A 2,781-nucleotide genomic window follows, 5' to 3' on the forward strand; every position below is an offset into this window, starting at 1 on the left:
GTTCAGTGACAACATTCTTGTAGGATTTCAGCTGAAGGATAGATGGCTAGGATTGCATAGCTGGGCATGATCACAGTGGGGAAGCTGAAAGGGAATTAAAGGCTGAAAGGGAACATAAAAATCTAGGTCAAGCAATAAAACTGCACATATCTTCCCTTTGAGATGCCATTGATAATATTCTGAAAGGCAACATTTTTAATTAGGTCACTGCTCATCAAAGCACGTAACAAAGAGAGGAATGTGCATAAAACGCAGAGCTGTGTGATCTACTTGGAATGAATGACTGTCCCTTATGGGAAGGTCTTTAAAAATAGGGGAGGGGAGCTTGGTAAGTTTCACTTCCCAAAAGTAGGAGGAGGTCAGCTTGCTTCAATCAGTCTATGAAGCACACATTAAAAATGGGAGTGCAAGAGTGCGCGTGTGTGCACGCATGCATGCATGCATGAGTCTCTTTCCTTGCTAATCTAGGATTGCCAGATGCTGCTCATTCTTTCTGTGGATTATTACTTACTGCGGAACGCCACAGAGACAGAAAGCCCATCCATAAGGTGCTCTTGCAGCATTTAGAAAATGCTGCATTTAGAACTTCCCTGTCTCCTCCGCTTCAGAGTAGCAGCAACAATGAACGCTCTGTCGGACACTTGCCTTTTCCCTCCCCACGTCCAGCAATAAATTCATCTGGGAACAGTCCTGCATCATTATGTATCATCCTGCTCACATGGCTTCAGGGGAACGACATGGTGGCCACTGGGAAGGGATCTCATTATCCCCCTGCTGGTGTGACCTACTGAATTGGGAGAACCTATAGCTGCTTTGGTGGGAATAACAAAATCAGAGTGGGAATTTCAGTCACAACATGTCTGGAAGTGGCAACTTTGGGGAAATTTGATTTAAATATATACCTAAGCATGAGTGCTATGGAAGACACACGCTTGCAAGCACCATCATACAGGTATACAAATAGGGAACTGGGATTTGCTGGTTCTTAACTTATCAGACCTAGATTGCTTCTGGATAGTATATTATTCTTGATAAGGTATGATATCCTAGTTATGTTTTACAGGAAAACTCAGTTTAGGTTGTAATGCAGGAACAGGGGCAGGAAACTTCCTATGTTTTATTCTCTTCATTGTTTCTGCATACAGTTGCAGCTTTCAAGTTAAACAAAATTAATTTGCATTAATTGATCTTTGGTTAGACGGCATACTTTTTTAGAAGAGAACCCAACCTGGGAAATCAATCTAATGCAATATCTCTTCATTTTTTTTAATTGGTGAGAATTTGAAGTCTCTCATTTAATTTTTAAAATTCACAATCACAAATACATCGAATTCAAATCTCATTGTTGACAGAGGATAGTACATTTTATGTACCCCCTGCCTTTCCTTTACAGTCAAACATATAGATGAATTCCACTAGCTGTAATGAAGTTTCCATTATAGTTTATCATCATCATCATCATCATCAGGATGATATTTCTTTCACATAATCTGAGAAAAAGTTTTTGCAATGCTGAGAATGTCCCTGTTTCCTGCATATAATAAAATTGCTTCATGTTTTATAAACTTCAACTAGATTTGACCTTGTCTTAGCTAATTGCATTTGGTGAGTTCATTTTTCCGCCATGGCGATTTGCCATAGGTTCATGGACCAAGACGTCAGTGTTAAGAGTTCTGCAGTCCTCCAGCTTTTATCCTGCATGCTGCCATCAGCACGAACATGATTAATTCCTTCCACGTCACTTTGGCATTTTGTTCTTTCCATATTGCTAGTAGAACTGAATGCTGATGTGAGACTTAGGGACTGACCCATACGCTTTGTCATTTCTGAGAGTATCATGTTTCAAACCTGTAACATGCCAGGACATGACCACCACAACCACACACAGAAGGGGGTGGGGGGAGGAGGGGGGAGGGAGGGAGAGGGTACTTTTTGCTGTTTTACAAAACTAGCCAGAGGGTGGCAGCTGGGAACGGAGGCAGGTGGGCAAGCAGATGGCTGTTAGATGGGACATTTCCCTTGGGACACCGGAAGACTAACCAAGCCTTGTTTCATCCATAAAAGGAGCTGGGTGGAGTTTGCTGCCTGCAGCCAAAGTGGAGCAAGCAGCAAGGAGGGAGGGGTCGGCATCAGACAGCTGGTGGGATCGGAAGAGAGCACTTCCCTCTTCTGCCCTGCCTTTCTTTTACCCTGTTGTTGCTGTGTAGCCTGGCAGGCAAACAGCCTTGCATTTTAGGCATTTTGCACTTCTGACTGGAAAACAGAGGCCATTACTTGGGGTCTTTCCTTTAGAAACCTGGGTACTCCCTGACCTGCCATTGAGATGGGCTCTTTTCGCCATGGTGGACCCTTCAGTTGCCAGCTGGGTCTGCTCCTGGGTCTTTTTTGGTTATTAGACTTCATGGTCCTCTTACCTGCAACCAACAAGGTATCTGTCAGCTGTCCTTGGCTATCTGGAAAATCAGGTCTTCCTAGCTATGGTGTCTACCCTGGAGGCTTCCCTATAGCCTTAGGTGTGAATGGGGAGTGGGTGGGGGGTTAGTGTGAGACAGAACTCTTTGATAATTTCAGCTTTAAGAACCTCAACGTCCCACTCAGGACTCCTCCTCTTGCATTCCGGGAGCATTTCTTGACAGGATCTCTTTGCTTGTCTCTTTGCTTAATGCCGTTTTCCTTTCAGGGTGAAGGTATAGAACTGAACTAGCACTGCAGGCACTGAAGCATGAAGGGAGAATTGGGGACACCCTCAATTTCCTCGCCCTGGGATCAAAAGCAGGAGCA

Source organism: Varanus komodoensis, unplaced genomic scaffold (genome assembly GCF_004798865.1).
Source record: "Varanus komodoensis strain SLA01 unplaced genomic scaffold, ASM479886v1 scaffold39, whole genome shotgun sequence".
Classification (NCBI taxonomy): domain Eukaryota; kingdom Metazoa; phylum Chordata; class Lepidosauria; order Squamata; family Varanidae; genus Varanus; species Varanus komodoensis.